Here is a 20025-nt window from a genome sequence, read left to right as displayed (position 1 = left end):
TAAGCAATTGCTATGGTGCTGCTTCTCCAGTAGATGATTGCAGACGAGTTCACAATCTCCAGAACAGACATATAGAACATCTGCAGCATCTCATTGGAAACATCTTAAAATATACAGACAGCAAACAATGAGAAAACTAATGAATCATATATAGGTCAACATTAAGGTCATTTAGAAAAAAAAAATGTTCTCCCATTAAGTGATTTTGTTTAGACTCTTTCATGCTGAAAACTTTAGAGTGTTAAACAGTTCAGGAAAAGTTGAAGATGCTGCTGAAAGCCACACAATGGGAATTAAGGGGTTCCAAAATAAGGCATCAGTTTCTCACTCTGCGCTCCAGCTGTGTGTTTCTAGAAGTTAAGTGAAGAGGCAGCTAGAGAGACTGAATCATAAGAAGTCAGCAGGCCCTGATGGTGTCAGCCCCAGAGTGCTGAAGGCCTGTGCAGCACAGCTCTGTGGGATACAACACCTCTTCTACCTTAGCCTGACCAGAGAGACAGTTCCAGTGATGCACAAGACCTCCTGTCTTGTTTCAGTACCAAAGAAGACTCACCCAACTTTCCTTAATGACCATACACCTGTTGTCCTGACAGTCCACATCATGAAGGTCCTAGAGAGACTTCTGATGATTCCCTTCAGCAAAAAAACTGCAGTTTGCTTATCTCAGTGGAGTTGGAGATGCCATCATACTCCTGCTTTAACAAAGCCACTATTATTTGTGCAAGGCAGGCAGCCCTGTGAGAATCATTTTTATTTGATTACTCAACTGCATTGAACACAATTCAATTCAAGTCTGTTTATTCACATAGCACCAGTTCACAACACCTGTCATCTCAAGGCACTTTACAGAGCCAATTCAACCAGATCATACAGTCAGATTGGTTCAAACTTTTCTATCTAAGGAAAACCAGCTGATTGCATCGACTCATTGACCTATTAACAATCACTCATACCAGGCATGTTTGTAGAGAGAGTGGAGAGGAAAAACTCCCTTTTAACAGGAAGAAACCTCCAGCAGAAGCAGGCTCAGAGTGAGTGGCCTTCAGCTGAACCCAATTTGGGTTCAAGGAGATCAAAGCAGATATACTAAAATAAACAGATATGCAAAAGGTAACTGTTAACTAGCACCACAGGTGGACCTATCCTGGAAAGACAGCTCGAACTCCAAGTCCGTTACCATGTCAGAGGTTGAAAGAGAGCACATACAGTTAGGGGTTGAAATGCAGCAGTAAAAATAAAGTAAAAATAAAGACAAACACTTTCAAATGAACTCTTAAAATGTGATACGGACGGACTTAAAGAGATTAAAACTGTAATGAGGTGTTGTCTTTTTCTTGTATTAGTTTAATGCCTTGCAGCAGTATTTTGAACTGTATTCAGACAGTTAAGATCTTTCTTTCACATATAAAAAGGCTTCTACAATAGTCAAGCCCAAATCAAATAAAAGCTGTATTAATCGTGGCACTGGGGCTGGTCTATCTGTCCACTCTTCACTCCTTCTCAGCTCCACCTAACCTGCAATCAGCTCTAAATTAGTTTCACCTGTTTCCACCTGCTTATAAGCCCCGTTCAGATCAGCTACCAGTGCCAGATGAACTCAAACCTACCGGTGAGAACCTTCCAGCTATTCTGTTTGCAAACCTGTCTGTTACCCGACCTGATCTGCTTTCTGTTACCGAGCCTGTTAGTCCCTGTTTTTGCCTCTGTCTGCCTGCCTGGAAACTTGATTGGCTCTGTCTCTGGGTTTTGGACCCTGTTTTTCCTGTAAGCCTGACCCCCCTCTGTCTGTGAGTACTGGATTTTGGCTAACCTTTGTGGATCTCGGAAACCTAATAGATTATGAACCTGGACTGGACCTGGACCTTCCCTCTTGGTTCTCCCTTTCTGTACTGCTGCTGGATTTGTCATACTGTTGCTGAACCTGGACCCCTCTAAATTACGTCCCTAGTGCCCCACTGGAAACTTCCGTCTACCTGACGGCCGCCAACGGGCTCTTGCCCCAGCAAACTCTGTCTGCAAGCGGGCTTCAATGGCTCTCAGTTGAGCACAGCAGTGTGCCCTGCACATTAAACTTTTCCCCTGTTCTTTCCTGTAATAAAGCCAGTTAAAGTCACTGACCTGTCTTGGTTGAATCTTGGGTCAGATTCTCGTACATTACAAAAAGCACATTGAACAATCTCTAACTCAGCTTTATAGACCAAAGTAAGTAATAATATTGATAAAATATTCCTGATCATAAACAACATAGGGTCCACCAATTTACTCATATATGTATCGATTTGATGTACATCTCGTTAGCAGTAATTATCCTGTTAGCTTTGATTTGTCTTCAATAGGGTTTGAGAATAAATTCTAATATTTAGAGTCACCAAAAAGTCACCAACAAGTCAAAATGTTTGTTAGATTTGCGTTTACCTTATTAGCATTCCTAATAAGAACTGTTTTCGTATGTTTGTGCATTCACAGGAGAGTTCCACCGCGCATTTTTGAATTTATTTTTGTCACAAAAAGAAATTCCTCCCCCAGTACAGGTGGAGGAAATTAAGGAACAGACAAGTTTTTAGAGGGAAGCTTCTAAACAAAAGGCATTAGATCAGTTGCAGGAGTTAGCTCTGTCGGTTGTTGTCGGATCGAACCCCAGCTCCCTGGCTTTCAGTTTTGTTGTGTCCTTGGGCAAGACACTTCACCCTCATTGCCTGTTGATAATGGCGCCTGTCCATAGCAGCCTCCCTCCTGTCAACAGGCCCCAGGGCAGGTGTGGCTATTATGTAGCTTGCCAGCAGTGTAAATAACATCAATAACTGAACTTAGTGTAAAGTGCTTTGGTCAAACCTCCTGACTTTAAAAGCACTATAGGGATAAAAGCCATTTACCATTTCATGCTTTAAAAAGTCTCCCTCTAATAACGGGATGCTACATTAGAAGCTGCTTAGAATAGAAATATTTTAAATCAGTTTGTAATAAAATTTAATTTGTCCTTTCAGTCTATCCATCCCTACTGCTGTGTGTGTATGTGCAATGGTGGGTCTAGGTAGAGGATCTTGATTTCTTGTTTGATTTCTTTTTTAGCTGTTTGATTTCTTTTTTAATCTATGTTAAACACTTTGGGGATTTTTTATTAGTTTGCACAGTATATTTTTGTAATCCTTATAATGATTGTGATGCACAACTGATGTTATTCATTTCAAATTCACAGCAAAACAATTTTGCAGTGTAGGAACTGATATCTATGAATACATTGTCTTGTTTTGTAATCCTTATTATAAATGGGGTACTGTATGTACCTTAATGTAAATGTCTGATTTAAGCTATGCACTGCAAAAAAAAAAACAATCTAGAAATAAGTACAATTTTCATAAATTAAGAGTTTTTACCCTTAATTTGAGTAGGTAAATAAGATGGTTTACCAATGGAATTAGTAGTTTTACTCATAAAATAAGATTAGATAATATACACTTCCAATAAGTCAATGCAATTATTTTTTCTTATTTTAAATATACGTTGTCTTGTTCCATTGTCAAAGTGTCCCACCTACCTCCCCAATTCAAGAATGAATTATTTATTTATATTTCATTTTTTTTGCAGTGTATTTCAGTAATCATCCTTTTTCTAATAATTTTCTCCACATGCCTAATCTTATTCCAAATGTTGCAGGGGGCTGGTGCCTATCGCCAGTGGTCAATGACAAAGAGATAAGATACACTCTGAATATGTTACCCTAAGTCAACACAGGACCAGTCAGGATAGACACAATTACACACACACAGACATTATTTACAGTACACCATGACTGTAAATCTGATTTTGCTGCATGCACTCTGATGTCATAGATTCCCAAAAAAACATTGAGAGTTGCAGCCAGGAAATTGGTAAACTATGTCACGATCACAGGTTGTTCACAGGTTTTGTAAGAACTGTAAAATAATATACCTAACTTCACAAAGAGAAAAATCCTAAAGCAGAATTTGTTTTAATGTTAAGTGCAGATAGAGAACTTTAGCCTTGAAATGGAAGACCTTAGTAAGTGATCAAATTTCTGCAGATAAACACAGGGACATTTCTCACTGATTGGTTGCGAAATCTTTGTTGCTTAACTGAACATAATAGTTCAACGATCAACTAACAGAAGTTACTCAAGTTTGTGAAACCCAACAGCCGCTGTACTGGTTTTTGTACTGTTTGATCATCGGAGGCAAGTACAAAGGTAAGAGGCGGTATCAGTTCTTACACTTAGCTATACAACAAAAACACTTTTCCCTTTCATGCAAACTATTAGGTGATAAACTTTTTTATGATTCAGACACTGCATCACATAAAATATTACAGACACCATTATTATTTCCTGCAATCCCTGTCTTACAAATAACACATTAGCATGATGTATTATACAGCCTGTACGACACAACAAAGATGGAAAGATTAGGAAAAAAATAAGTAACACTTTAATTTATGGGGTGTATGGTTCCTTTTTAATCATTGCATACCTTTCTTGAAAAATTTAAAAAGATAGATACAAGTTTAGAATTTTTGTACAAATCTTTGACACTCTTCTTGTTTTTTGACCTTTTCAAAATACAGATTTTCAAAAGAGAAGATGATGTGGTTTGTTAGAATTTGCAACTATGTTATATATGGGGAGAATATAGCAAATGTAGGGAAACAGTTTTTACTGTTGTATTTTTTATTTGAAACACTGTTTTTACATTTCCTGCTTTTTTCTAACATATTATATAACATATATGTTATATATGTTAGAAAAAATATATATAACATATATGTTATATATATATATATATATATATATATTTTTAGGATTAATTTAAGATATGTGTTCAAATTTAGATTAAAATATACATTAAAGCTTTAAGATATATATTTATATTTAGGATTGAGACATTGAAAATAGATTTCGATATAGATAAAAATTTAACATATAAAAATATACGTAGATATATAATGCAAACTTTGATGTAACATACAGTACTGTATACATTAATAATAAAAATATAGATTTAACATTTATATTTAGTGATTATCCACTAAATGTTAAAAAACAATAAAAGTCCACTAAATATCAGAAATTTTAAAGTTAAATTTTCCTTTTCAAATAATTAAAAATTCTTTTATTTTTTTCAGTTTTCAACTTAGAAACTTTAAGAGTGAAGTTGGATCATCTTAATTCAGTTACTTGTTACCAATTGAAGCAACTGATATAAGTTGCAGTAGCTTTTTCTTTTTAGAGTGTAGAAACCTGTGTTCCCTCTTTTATTTATATTTTAATAAAATGAAATGGACTTCACTTGCACACTCATACACTAAAATCCTATAATTTGATTTAACTTTGATGTTTTTATTATGGTTAAGAATTCTTTTTCCACAGTGCAGCTGTTGTTACATGATTATTATGTGAGGGATGGCAAAACAAAGTCAAAGTCCCTATTTATGCAAACAAGCTTGTCTATATAAGTTGATTCTGACTGTGATTGTGAATTCAGAGATTGTACCCTCAGATCAGTCAAACATATGTATCTTAATCCCGTCTTCATGTGGGGCTTATGAAGAAAATATTTCTTTAAGATTTTGGTTAGTAGAGGAAATGAAAAACAGGTATATCAAACTTTTTTATGGAAAACTATAGATAACTTCTTCTTTTTTCCAGTGGACAAATTTATGTAATTGTTAAATGGTGGTAACCTCTTAACCATGTTTGACCAATGACTCTGCTTACTGGAATCCTCAGTTGGTAACAAAAACTGAATCTTATCTTAAAGAGGGAAATCAAACGCAATCATTATTAAAGGTATAGTTGAGGATTTTTGCAAATGTTTGAAAAGACCACTTTCAAAAAAAATGCACATGCACAACTCTGTACCTGCTCCCGAGGGGGAACAACTATTAAACTCGTGTGAGAGCGTGCATGAGCCCATTTCACCTTGTGCATGCTCTGTTTAAAAGTTGCTGTTTGCATCGCCCACACAAGCTTACTTTACAAAAGAAGATTTGCAATTTTTCCACTATGTCAGATTCAGCACCGGTAACGTAGAATGGCCTTATAAAGAACATATCACCAGAATGATTAACAATTAGGAGGACCACTTATTTTGATGACCCACCCAAAAAAAGAACATCCTCCACTATACCTCTGAGGTTAAGACAACTTTGCAATGCAGTTAAAAATGTGTTCATGTCTCGGTTCCTTTAGGACAATTCAAATAAAGAAAAAAGTTGTGCTGTCTCTAACCTTTCCAAAACAGCTCTGTAATTGGTGGTATTTAAACAGATGATGTAAAAGATTCTAGGAAATGACTAGAAAAGCTATAGGAATTTCCAACAACTATTAACAACACGATAGGAGTGATAATTGCTCATTTTCAAAATTCCCATGCCATTGGGATGGAGCATTTTCTCAAGTACATATAAATACATGCTTTCTTACTAATGCTATAAAAAGCAATCACAACCCAAAGAGTTTAAACAGTGTAACTGTTAAGATTATAGTTAATGGGTAACCTGTTTAGAAAATGAGGACATCCAGTGCTGTACCCACTACGATGTTGTTACTACTTACTTTTATTTGCTCCCAGAAGATCTCTGCTTCACCCACTATAATGGTAAGAGTCAAGAGTTCTAATTATTTTTGCATGTCTATTATGAGAACATTGTCACATTTGGCTATTTTTATTTTTATTTTTTAGACAAATGTGATGAAAATCCAGATAGAGGAAGCATTAAGTGACAAAAATGAATCACAAGAGTCATCAGAAGAATTGTGGATGGTATGTTCATCTAGGTTTTCTGGATTATGCAGTTCACTAGATTAGATTGTTCACAATCTGATTTACAACAAGATTAATATTTCAGGAAAAGCGGAAAAATATAAGACCTCCACCTCACTGTTTCACTAAAACAAAAATCAGCAGCATCTGCACTATTTCTTCAAAGCCCGTACTGCACCAGCAGGTGGCAATAATGTCGATATTAATGAAATATTAAAACGGTAGATAACAGAGAGGTAGGATAAAGGTTTCTTTATAAATCCTTTCAAAATTATAGTTGCATTTATTTTGAAAATTAATCTTCCATCTCAGACAATACATTATTACTACATCTTGAAAATCATAGATAGTGCGGACAAGGTGAGACAGATGTAGCAAAAGCAATTAAACATCAGCTGGACTGCTGTGGGTTTTAGGATATAAAGGGAGAGCAAGCTACTACCAAATGTCTACATGTTTACACCAAATGTTTACACCAAAGTGTGTAACTATTAACTTCCAGGGCTACATACACATTACAATATGATTCAAACCGTGGTATTGATCCCGACAGGAAATGAAATTGTTTTTTCGGATGTGAATCTGCATAATGAGGACCCTGCTCATGAAGATACACTTGCCTCCTCTAACTTTGAAATTAAAAAAAGAATAAATATCAATAAATTTGCAGGTTCCACAATCTAACAGCATGATTAAGGAAAAGCAATGCTTGAATGGAGTCAGATATTTAAACATATAAATTTTGGAGCAAACTGTATAGTGGCTAAACCTTGAAACTGTTCTAAAATCAGGCCAAAATTTATAGAAGTTTGTAAAACAGTATTCGCTTTGTCACATAACAACACACTGCAGATTTTTCACCCCACACCTGTGCATGTCACTATCATTTACTTTGCTCAAACTAACTATGATATATCGTATTTTCACGACCATAAGGCGCACCGTACTAAAAGGCGCAGTCTCAGTTATGTGTGCTATTACTGTATTTAACACACACATAAGGCGCACCGGATTATAGGGCGCGGGTTTTATATACAGGTACATGTCCTCTACTACGTTTAAATACCTCTACTGCGTATTTAAAAATAGAGCGGGAACAAAACTGAGTATGTTTGTGCTTTATTCATGTATTTATTACAAAGTATTAATCAAACCTGGGAGCTGGCCGTGAGACAGACACATCGCTGATGACACAGAGCGCTGTGATCACTCCTCTGAAACAGTTTATTGACGCATAAATTAACTCAAAATGCAGAAATCTGCCGGCAGAATCTGTTCACTTTTGTTATTCAATCCCTCCCCCCACCCCCCCACCCCCAAACACACGCTGTCCTCCTTTTCAGGAACCCAAATCTGGTCACCCTAATCTATCCAGCAATGCAGGCTTATAATTGTTTCAAAAATGAAATGCAATCAAGCTGATCCACTTAATTTCTTTAGTTTATAAGTTGCCAAGTTGAAAAAAACAAGTTAAGACAATTCGATTAAATCACATGTTATCAATTAGAGCAATTTATTTAAATTGAAGCTGATGCCATACCTTCATGGCACACCATTCGTTCTGGACGCTCTTATAGGGAGCTTCTAATTAGCCCACAGAAGGTGGTGTAGATTATAGTTTTTGTTGCATGCGAATCTTTTAGTATTTGTTTTATGTTTTACTGTTGTTTTGTAGCACATTGATATACTTTCAGAAGTCATCCACAGCAAAATATAATGCTAATGACAACTAGGTAAACTTTCACAGGACAGATTTCACCTTTTAAATTGATGTCTTGGCTTATTTTCTATTATAAGATCTTCTGGTTAAAGAGCCTGTAACTCCCCCTAGTGTTTTTTGTATAGATGATACCTGAACTCATCTTTCTCTTCTTCCACACAGATGCCGTTTGACATCAGGGAAAATAATTATCCTGTCCCCATTAGATGCTGGTTTTGCTGCGGCTGCTGTGTCACGGGTGTCTGCGGCTTGTGCTGCAAATGAAATTCTGCTGTGCTGAGAATATTCTTTTTTAACCACCATTGATATTTGTTCATGTTGTCTTCAATTCAATATGTGATGTCACTGAATGTGTTCAATGGTTTAGACACCAGAATACTTTTCCACTTACATTTAAATCTTGAAAAACCACTTACTGTAGAATAAAATTAAAAATGTCTGTATATTAAGTGTGTTTCTGTAAATTATTTGCAACAAATGTAATACATTCATCAGCAAATTGAGCCTGTAAAGTCCTTAGGATTTAAGTGCAATCACATGATTTCCATCACTGGTACTGTTTAGGAGATAATATCCTGTACTAGCTTCCAACAAACAATACTTCCAGCAAAAATATTATCTTCCAAGGGAGTTGTGCTGTCCAAGTTCAAACCAAGCACAGCTTCGTGGCGGTTCACTTATTATCCAGCAGAGAACAGGGAGGTATGGCATGTGGCCATGGCGGTGTGGATATTATTGTGTTACTTGCAGCTTGGCTTGATCGTGCCTCACAGTTCTAACAACCACAGAGGTCAAATAAACAGCCTGGTGTTAAATTTGCGCAAAAAAATGATTAAGGAACACACAGACTCAGACAAGTTGTGTGACAGAGTGATGAACAGCGAAACTCTGTACAGAGAGGTCAACACGCTTTAAGTGACAGGCAGAACAATAGCCAACCTTTGGTTGCTTTTTAAACTTGTGTGGTTTCACTTTAATTGCCCCTGTTCTCAAAGCAGTGCATATGCATGCAAAAACACAAGTTTTCTCACATCCACACACATGCACAGACTGGCTGTCTGGAGCCTAGCAGGCTTCTGCTCTGATACCACCCTCATGCAGCCTTGCAGGGGGCTGCATTCCGTGCCAAACCTGCCTCGCGTCCAGACAGATGCCCGTTGCACACCCCCTCACCAACATCACCGCTGCCAAACCACACAAGGAGATAGTAAATGAATGCGGAAGGTTCTAGTCAGCTTCCTCTCTCACACACTAACCATGTGGTTTATTTTTCTCATTCATACCCACATGAATGTGAAGGACATGCAAAGTAGCAGGCAGGCAGCAATTAGGGGCCTGTTCATCAGTGAACTGCAACACAGTAGCTCTATAAATCTCCACACTGGTGTGTTAAATAAAAAAAAACTAAAATACCTAAGTGGTAAACAGAGATTTACTGAGAAAGAATGGCAAACAAGTACAAGAAACAACAGCAATGCATCTTGGATGTCAGGAAAAAAGCTTGATGAAAGTAAATTGTAACAGTAAAGAGATTGCCATTTACTGTACTTAAGTGGAGGAGGATGCTGTAGGAGTAAATTCCAGCTAAAAATCTGTAGAAATATACAGACTTCATGGCAAAAAGAGACATGGATGATGTTGGCAGTCAGTAACAGACAGGAAGAGAAAGAGGGAGTTAATGAGGTATTGTGGAGATTTGCTCATGGGATTTAAGGATGTTAAAGAATATGACAGTGAATTCTTTATGGAAGGAGCCCATATTTCTGTATTTATCTGGGAAGTCGGCATGTTAGAACAATAAAGCCAATTTATGTTTAGTCTGATTTCTATAAAAAAAAAAACAACAAGCTTATGTGTTGATAATGTATTTGTACCAATCACTTAGAAAAACTCAGGTAATTTCTTAAATTTATTTGGATTATCATTCCATTTTAAGAAAAATAAACTGTTATTAATTGTTTCTTTCATCTAAATAGGTTTACAAATCTTTTAGAAAGTATGATTCTACCTTTAGAACTATAAGTATTCAAATATGGCGAGCTTGTCTGTTCTAGTATTTGAATAGAAGGCTTAACCTTCAAGAGAACAGGCATCAAGGTGGTTCGGGGCACCTGTGGAGGCCCACTGGTTCCCAGGACTCTGGTTGGTGAAGGGGAAAGCCAAACTGTTGGATCCTCCATGTGGTGACACAAGGAGTCTCTGGGGAGTCTCTATATGATCTCTGTTAAGGTGGCATAGGCAGAAGTGGAGGTTGGGTAGGTTCATTGGAGGAACTGGGGTTGGGGGCGATCAAGCAGGTAGTGGGCTTATACACTTACTGTAACCACAATTTTAATCCAGATGGTATGGCTTTGGGGCCACACATCAAAGTAGAGGTCATGCTGCTGGCCCAGTCCATTTTTACAGTGATTGGTTTGTATTTTATTTTGTTTGCTTTCTGAATGATATTCCTAGGTCAGGCCATAATTACAAATTACATCATGCAGTTACAAAGGTGTGTTATGGGGCATTACTGTTTCAGAACTACTCTGATCAAAGAAGGATCAAAAGAATGAAGAAGAAAGTCCAACTGATCAGGATAAAAACTAGATCTTCATTGTTCCCCAATCCAATTCACAACAAACTGTTCAATTCAGTTTATTCATATACATCATATACATATACATTTAAAACATGTCATGTCAAAGCACTTTAGATAAACAATTCAATCAGATCATACAGTCTTTTGGTTCAAAGTTTTCTATCTAAGGAAAACCAGCTGATTGCATCCTCTCATTGACTCCCCTCACACCAAGCATGCTTGTAGAAAGGAAAAACTCCTTTTTAATAGGAAGAAACATCCAGCAGAACCAGACTCAGAGTGAGCAGCCATCCATTTTGGTTGTGCTAGGGTGACTTTGCCTACTTGGTCTTTCACTATTTTATGAAGCCCCACAAGACATTTTTAAACTCTTTCTCTTCAGCTTCTTCCTTTCTTAGAAATGTACTCAGGAAGATGGACCTTCATGCTGCCCAAGTATATCAGAGCTTCATCTACACACTATTCTAGTGCAAGCTGACAGGAGTGACAAAGAATCCTAAGTATGTGTTGAAAGGTGTTCAGAAAAAATGAGCTAAAGTCCAATTGCCTCCAATATAAGCATGTTTGGTGTTTGCCATGACCTGGATGAATGAGAATTCACCCAAGCATGCTCAATGTTTCCTCCTCTTCTTCTGATTGGGGAGTGGCGACCTAGAGGTAAAGGGATAGAGCTTGGAATCCTGAGGTTGTGAGTTTGAAAACTCACTCCCACAGACTGCTACTGTGGGTCTCTGAGCAAGACCCTTAACCCCCGATTGCTCCCTGTTCGCCCCACGATGGCAGCCCATTGCTCCCTAAGGGGATGAGAAAAATGCAGAGGTAAATTTTTTCAATGTGAGATCAATAAAAGTTCAATTATGATGCACTGTCCTTACATCACAACCACTTTTCCTGTTTCTTTGGTACACCTGGACTCGGCATGTTTTCACATTGCAAGACCAACAATTGTTGCCGTGCAAGGGTACAGTTCTCTTGACCTACTCACTATCCAGGATGTGTTCCTACAGACTGCCACCTAGTGGCTATAGTAGTCACAAGTTTTTCACACAATTTGTGAAACACAGGGAGCGTGGGTGAAGTGTCCATTTCCAACTAGCACCCACTGTACCTCCATAGCAAGCTTTAGAAACCAGACTCTGTCATGATTGAAGTATTCCAAGGATTTGGTATAACAGCAATGTACTGCTGCCGTTCTTACAGAGACATCCACAACTCAAGTTCTGCATGAAAATTCTTACCCTCTATTTTCTGCTTTTCTCCCAATTGTGGAATGAAATTATTATTAGAAAGGCAGAATAAAATTGAGGCAGTCATGATTTAAAGAAACAGATTATTTCATTTAATTAAGCATCAAATTTCTGGGTTGGTAAAATCATTTGATAAAGAAAGCTTTAAGCATAATATTTTAGGTAATATTTTATTTTGTTTTAATCACTATTTGCTAAACCCGGGAGACAAGGGTTCACTTTCTACGTTTAAATAACTTTCTACATTTAATTGCTTGAGCCAGTTACAGCTGAGGATGGATATTATTTCCAAGGTTATAACACAGGCCACTCTACACAGCAAACGCCATTTACAGCAATGGATGCACAAGCAGACACTTATTATAGAACTATACCATAAAGAGTTTCTCTTTAACTGAGTTAAACACATTTCTACAACCCACAGTGCGAAGGAAGATGATGTCTATGTATATTTGCTGCAGCATCACATCCTCCAATCTTCTTGGGGATACTTAGGAACAACACCCCTCTGCAGCCGCTGCACTCCCACCTTCTCACCATGCCTTGTGGGGGCAATCAGACCTGACTTCTCATTACAGGGGTAAAGACTGTTTGTACATGTGGATGTGTATGAATGGATATTTCTTCCACGGACCCTCCACATGGAGGCAAAGGTTGCTTGGGAGGCATGCTGCTGCATAATCCAGCCCCGAAAGAAGGCTGGTTAGGGGATAAACATTCCTGGACAATGAAACCCTCCTTTACCCCCTACCGTATTCATACCCACTTAAAATCTACTTACCCACAATGCAACATTTGGCTCAAGTAAAAATGCCCCCTGCATCCAACATTGTACCACAGCACAGCAACAATAACCTGACTAGCAGAAAGCCACAAGTGTCAACAATGGCTTACATACAGTCCTTCTGGGCCCTTATTGAGCACATAATATCCATTTCAACTGGCCTTAATGTACTTTAATAAGATCTGGTTTAGATTAATTCACCCCTGAAACCGGTAGTAGCACAGCTACTAGGCAGTGAGCACATATAAAAACTGAATGAATGGAGTGGGGCTGCCAGAGAGTCATGAGAGGGAAACAGGAATCCTTGTGGATTTGTCCTCACCAGCTGGCACCCCAGTCCAATATAATTGTTGAGCGTATGGCTCTCAAAGCAGCCATAAGAGGAAATGTTTGCCCGCTCTGTAATGTGTTTAAGGTGGGCAGTATGATTCAGTCCGTGTGAGTCGTAAAGCCCCTTCATATCACATCCTGAGTGGAAGAACCTAGCTACCCTCCATGTATTCCCCTCAAGCAAATAGGGACAATGGGCTTGTGTTTTTTTTGGATCCCAAAGCAGAAGAAAAAGCCAGGTATTCCAGTGGAACGTGGAGCTAAATAAACTCCAATAGAAGTTCCAATTGCACCCTTAGGAAACGCCGCACAAGGCTGAAATAGAGGAAGCCGTCTGTTCCATGGAATGGATGGTAACAAAAATAGAATTAAAAAAAAATCAACAATTTCCACATCCCACCTCTGCACCTGTTCAAATGGATCCCAACTGAATTATATACAGTGACTCATTAGCTACCCTTCACTGCTCCCCTAGTTCTCATTTTTGATTTTATAACTAAAATTATTTTTGTATGTTTAAACTGCATGTACATATACACATTTAGATATGCCTCACAATGTGTCAAATTCAGACTGCTGGAATTGATATGAAAGGTTAGCCTTAATCGGCAGACTCTATACTGCAGGTGTTGCAGAGGTGCATGAGCTGTTTGCATGCAGTTAGCAGCTAAACAGATTTACCATTTCACTGCTTTGTTGGACATCAATCCTTTTACAATTTCCTTTTTTTAAACAGTTCTGCAGCAATGCAAATACCTGTCACACACAATCAAAATTTATTGAAGACCATGTTTGTTTAAGGAATTAAACTTGTTACATAGCAACTCTAAATACAACCCCAAATCCTGAACTGGCAGTTTGGATCACATAGTTGCAATTAGGAACAACTTTGGCAATAACATTCACCCATTATTGCCACCATTTCACAAGGTTGTACACACCATGATTTCTTACATATGGCAAAGCAGTTGGAAATGTTAAGATCTGCAGCTCTGCCGACACCACTTCTTGTAGCTGTCATGGCAAATACGATGGCTAACCCATAAAAAAGGTTATTGATTCCACATTTCCATCAACTCTAAGGGCAAGTGACGGCTTATTATACAGTTATTAAAAATAACATTATTGCAATAATTTTCATTCACAGCAATCATCATGCCCAGCCAATGTCATAAGTTCCATTTCTGCCATTTGCATTGGAACCTGTGTGTCATACTGGAAGTCCCACAGATGTATACCACTTGAAGACTCCTGCAGTTAGCCATACTAGCATCTTGTACGTAGCATCTTGCAGAAGAAGCCCTTGTACTTTTAGATTTTTTTTATCATGGTAAAAACCACAAACCTTAGGGTGTTTTTTTAGCATTTAAAAAAGACAGACCCACAAAAAGTACTGCATAAATGAGGTTGAAGGAAAGGTATTCTGACTTTTTGTTAATTTTATTTTTCTATTTAGCCCTTCCTGATTCAATACTTTTTAGAATCACTTTTTACATCCATTGTAGAAGCAAATTGTCTGAAGCGTGTCTCTAACAGTTTTTGACATCTAGAGGCTCTAATTATTACTATCATTATTAACCAGTTCTTTTTTATACATAAAACACCCCCAACCACCTACTCCCTTGTTAAGAGATAAAATTATTTAACGCAGCTACATTAGACATGATGAGTGAAGACATTTCAGTGCTTTGAAGGCTACTGAGGCATCTAAGGGATTGTTAAGACTACTTCTGGTCCACCTCTCTTGCTGACCTCCATGTTGGCAGGATGCTTATCTTTTGTCACATAAAAAACATCATGGTGTGCTCTATTTTGGAACCCGGGGAACACCAATATAACCAGCTCAGGAACCAGGAAGTAAACATGGGGTACACACTGTATCAAAGTTCCTATTCCTGCCTGTAGGTTTGAAAGTAGAAAAACTTTCTGAATTATTGTCATTTGCACCCTAGTGATAATAATTAGAATAATTTTGATTAAGTTCAGAAAACATTTCTGACTTCCTTTAAATTATGAACATTACTAATCGGTCATGGCTTGGTTGAGGTTTTAAGGACCTAAATGCAGAGATCAGGAGGCAGAGGTGAGTCTTGAAGGTTTAATAGGTTAATTGAGGCAAAAATACAAAATCCAAAGTACAAAAATACAAGGTACAAAAACCAAAAAACTTCAGGGGAAAACTCATGTGGGGAGCCAGGAACAAATAGGAACCAGCACTGAGGAACTGCACAGGGAGAGTATATAAAGGAGACAGAACAAAGACTGGACTAATGAGCTAACAAGGAACAGGTGTGGATGGAAGCATCTAGAAAAGGCATCCCCAAAGTCGGTCCTCAAGGGCTGCTGTCCTGCAGGTTTTAGAGGTTTATCTGCTTTAGCACAGCTGATTCTGATTATTGCAGTTCAGCAAAAGCCTGTTAATCAACTACAGTATCAATGTAAATTAGCTGTGCTGGAGCAGGGAAACCTCTAAAACCTGCAGGACAGAGGCCCTGGAGGACCGACTTTGGGGATGCCTGTTCTAGAAGGAAACCAAGGGGAAAGGAAACAAACACAAGGGGGGAACGGAGAGTAACTTAAGAAAAAAACACTGCTAGAAAACAATGATGAATACAAAGAAACTAAAAATAAACTTAAACAGAGTCCGTCCATTCTAGCTCTGGTTATATATTTGATGTCCAACTAAACCCCTGTTTTAAGTTAGTTTTCTTTTTTGCTGCTTCTAACATACTTTCTTCCACATTTACCCCATTTTAGTTACATTAAATTTTCCATCAGTTCGGATCACCGTTCTTGCCCATCCTCCCCACCACCCCCCACTAGGCCGCCACCCCACCGTAAAGAACCTCAAAGTAAACTTGACCAAACACCCATATCAATTATGAACTAGTTTGATTAGATCATTCAGTAAATCCCAAATAATAAAATAAAAAAAGCTGTTGATGTGTGTGCTTTCATGATAACAGCTAAGTGGCTAGTAAGCCAAACCAGCTAACTAGTCTTGTCAATAAAAGACACATTGGCTGTGTTCAATTTCGGCTTTCAGAGACCATGAAAATGACAAGGCCAGAAGAGTTAAGCTATAGATTCAAACAGGTTCTCCAGATTCTCCAACTGTCAGTAAGCTCTGCTGCCAAAATTCTCACTATTGTTCTGTGTGCTCATTTAATTTGGAGGAGCTTCAGCAGCATTACTGCTGTCGGAGGTAACAGATTTAAGGGCAGATTATACTTCTGCAACCGCACACATTCACATCAAATGTCACTTGGGTCTGGTGGAGAACCAGTTTTGCTGGTATGCTTCTGCACGTCGGTCTGGAATCTCTAGGGATGCACAGCAGTTTCCCGCCAAAGCGCAAGGGGGGGCCAATTGGAGAACTCGTGAGAATTTCTGCGGATGGTCACGAGATCGGCAGCGCAGATGGCAGTGTTTATTTACCATAACAACAATGGTGCGTCTGCAACATATCACGGTCACAGACATTGAAGAGGAACAGGTTCTGTTAATGGAGTTGGCAAAAGGACAGATTAACCTTTTGTCGTAGTTGTCCATTGTAATTGTTCCTCAGTTTTTAAAAATGGAGCGCCCCAGCACCGAATCGAGAAGGACGACCACACAGACAGCCGGAAAGGCATACCAAGGACCAATCCCAGCTGCTTTTTTTCTGCACACTTCCACTTGAGGTCTGCGCGGGTTTGCGACCGTTCGACGCGTAGTCAGGATTTTTTTGAGGTGCGCCACGACGGTTGAAGAATCTCTGCGTGGAGGGCATGGTCGCGCACAGAGACAGATTTGAGGGTTGCAGAGGCTATGCATCAGAAGCATAAATTGGCCTTTATATTCCCCTTACTGCATAGATATTGGAATCTGTTCTTAAATGTCATTCAAACCCATTTGTACAGAGACAGATAAAACCTTTCAATAAACCAAACATTACCTGCAACATATCTGACTCACTAACCATTTAAATATAATACTTTCATTAATTTAAGACGAAACAATTCACCTACTTGTATTATATCATATAATATACTTTATCTATTATGGTAAACAGAACTTGCAATGTTCACCACTGTCTTTTTTAGAGTGTGATGTTTTCTTTGCACAACTATGTACTACTTCATGCTGTTTAATGACATAAAGCCTCAATAAAATATAATTAAGTTTGTGGTTTGAAAAAAAATGAAAATAACGACAAAAATGTTGAAGGGTTAGAACTACTTGTTCAAGGCATCATGGAGAACTTTCAATGTTGTATTGCTTTGCAGAATACACTCCCATTGCATGGAATTATGCACTGGGCTACTTAAAAGCACACATTTCTATCACTGATCTATACAGTTTGAAGCCCACTGGATCATTTCCTGTTGGTGGTTTCACTTTTTGGGCCTTTGAAGCAGCCGCTAATAATAGGACCAAACAGACCTAATGAAAATCCTCTCTGTCAGATTAAAAGGGAGCTTCAATCTCAGCCACCTAACCACATTCAACACAAACATTAAAACACACTCGGAGCCAGGCATACACCGAGTTTACAGAAGTGGTTTACACAGGGAGGACCACTCCTTCTGATGTGTGCATGATGAGTTAACTATGTTCACAGTACTAAAAAAATTCTGTCAGTGTCCTGTTCTTTATGGTTTCATGAAAAAAACATCAAGAAGAAAGTAAAAAAGAAAAATAAGGGAAATGTAGATAACCGTTCACCTACATTTGAAATGAATTTCTAAGCCTTGAAATTGCTTGACAGTTGGTGGCCGTCTGCTTAATAAAACTAGTTTAGTGGAGTTCCTCTTCAGTTTAATCCCCCTGTCTGGAGCAGTGATAGTCTGAGCCAGAGGATGACATCTGTGAATCGTTCATTAACTTGTAACCAGCAGCAGATGTCCTCAGAAAATATTTTGTTGCAAATTATATGCTTCCCCAAAACAATTAGGTTCTATTTGATGGACATTTTGCTGGAAACAGTAAGATGTTTATTAAATGAACGTGGTTTGAACTGATGACTTTGTAATACTAGAAATCTAGAAGTCTCGTGCAATCAGGTCATGTGCCTTTCCCCATCAGTCCCTTTGAGATCATTAAACAGCCACATTACTTTTATTTCAAATGAGCACTGCAGAGGGACATTTCGTGCTTGAGTTTACTATCGGCAAAATCGGCATGGCACTTACAGCCTGCTGCTTACAGGAAAACTGGGAATACGCCGCTGGAAAGTATTAAAAACATGCAAATTGACACAAGGATCTCTTGATCAAATAATAAAGTTTAAAAAGTTGAAAGTGGAGATGTTTTGGCAGAAAGATTTGCATTCTCAGTTCATAAATCAAAAAAAATATATACATCTATTTCCTTGAAATAAGTATTTAAGATTTTAAGGCTGGCCTGAATATTTCCATCAAATACAATAAAAAAAATGTAAAGACTATAATATATAACTGATTTATTTTAACTATAACTAGAGACAAAGTGTAGAGATCTCGTATGTGTGGTTTAGCTTTTCAATTCTTTTCAGCTTGCATTAAGTAGGCAGCTCTGAACTTGTGTCTTTTGGAACCACGAGAGGTGTTAGGCTAATCGAATTTGTTATGGTTTCAAATCATAGCCAGAAACATTTTTTTTTTCTTTAAAGCTCTGCTTTCAAACATCTAACTAAAGACCCATTTTACCTTCTTTCCCCATGTCTTGCACGAGTACAATATAGGCCTACATGTTAGGACATCTTCAGGTTTTAGGAAATAAGATCAGGTGTTAGGAAAAAAGCTATCAGTTCTCGGGTCTTAGAGATAAACTTATCAGGTATTAGCTCTCAGGAAATGATGGAGCTCTTTTTTATATTCAGTGAAATCTTGACCAACCAAGCAAAGTTTAACAAAAACAATTATCACCTCAAAACTTCCAACCTTCCTTAATTTCCAGTGATTTAGTGCAGCCTAGTAAACTAGCCACACTCGCCAGCGGTCAAAATAATTTTTGCCTGCGAGTTTGGTCTAGCCTCGATCAATGCCCCAGGCCCTAGATCTGGCGGGCCAATCACAACGCAGAGATGTGTTTTGAATTTTTGGATGCAAAGCAGGCTGGGTTTTGAGGGCGGGACAACAAAGCTGCACGATGCTGGAGAAAGATGAACAAGGAAGATGGCAACAACTATTGAACAGTTCTCGTTTGACTCAGCTTTGGAATCAGTTTTGGAAGGATTAGACTTGGGGTTTTTATTAAAACGTGAGCAGGAAGAGGCTCTACACTCATTCATTTTTAAAAAGGACATATTTGCCGTTTTACCGACAGCCGACTAAATAACACATTTAAGCACAACAAGGAAGATCCAACAACTATTAAACAGTAGCATGCACTGCGGCAGCAGCAGCTTTCAATCGAGTGCTTCATTGAAAGTTAAAAGTTCTCTTTTCTGTTTCTGTTCAATAAAAGTACATTTTAAGATAATTTGTGGCGAGAATGTTATACTTTAAAGCGTCACTATATGGTCCATTTACCGATTTAATGCGATTTAAGACTTGGGGTTTTCTTTGAAACGTGGGCAGGAAGAGGCTCTACACTCATTCTTTTTTAAGAAGGAAGTATTCGCC

At 38.1% G+C, this 20025-nt stretch overlaps 1 long non-coding RNA gene across 1 annotated transcript; it reads left to right on the top strand.

Annotated features, from left to right (window-relative positions):
* Positions 1 to 6524: 6524 nt before the first annotated feature.
* LOC107105044 lies at positions 6525 to 8894 on the top strand. The gene is made up of 3 exons (XR_001482316.1): positions 6525 to 6611; positions 6696 to 6776; positions 8659 to 8894. It is a non-coding gene; the product is annotated as an uncharacterized LOC107105044 (long non-coding RNA).
* Positions 8895 to 20025: the final 11131 nt, after the last annotated feature.

Source organism: Cyprinodon variegatus, unplaced genomic scaffold (genome assembly GCF_000732505.1).
Source record: "Cyprinodon variegatus isolate N-32 unplaced genomic scaffold, C_variegatus-1.0 Scaffold2023, whole genome shotgun sequence".
NCBI lineage: Eukaryota > Metazoa > Chordata > Actinopteri > Cyprinodontiformes > Cyprinodontidae > Cyprinodon > Cyprinodon variegatus.
This window is presented reverse-complemented; position numbering and strand designations above follow the sequence as displayed.